Source organism: Trachymyrmex cornetzi, unplaced genomic scaffold, assembly GCF_001594075.2.
Source record: "Trachymyrmex cornetzi isolate Tcor2-1 unplaced genomic scaffold, Tcor1.1 scaffold1540, whole genome shotgun sequence".
Lineage (NCBI taxonomy): Eukaryota > Metazoa > Arthropoda > Insecta > Hymenoptera > Formicidae > Trachymyrmex > Trachymyrmex cornetzi.
The window spans coordinates 76,849-77,170 of record NW_017296136.1 but is presented as its reverse complement, the minus strand read 5'-3'; the positions used below and the strand labels follow the sequence as shown (position 1 = coordinate 77,170).

Here is a 322-nt window from a genome sequence, read left to right as displayed (position 1 = left end):
AATAATTGTTTTTACAATTTGAGAAATTATATTTTATTTTAATAAGCAAATTATTAACATAAAGTTAAAAATTTCTAAATTTATTCATCCTGGATGCATCTTTGACGCATCATGTGAACATAGCACACAAAACTTGCGTGTTAGAAAAGTGCGGAATAGCGCTGATTGGTTGCTTCAATGACGCATTCCGTATTCCGCAGCCCTATGACGCACCGTGTGATTTCACCTTTACTGCTCGTTTACGTAATACGTAGTACGTACATCACGCTGAATACTTTAAGGCCTGTCTACAATACAGTGAGTAAGAAGTAAGAGTAAGAAA

The 322-nt window shown here is 34.8% G+C and overlaps 1 protein-coding gene across 1 annotated transcript in view; it reads left to right on the top strand.

The window, feature by feature from the left end:
- Positions 1–222: 222 nt before the first annotated feature.
- Rpe (ribulose-phosphate 3-epimerase) overlaps positions 223–322 on the top strand; it is a 2,337-nt gene continuing 2,237 nt past the window's right edge. The window contains exon 1 of the mRNA XM_018503023.1: positions 223–247. The gene's annotated coding sequence lies outside the window, so the exon portion shown is untranslated. The remainder of the gene's footprint in view (positions 248–322) is intronic.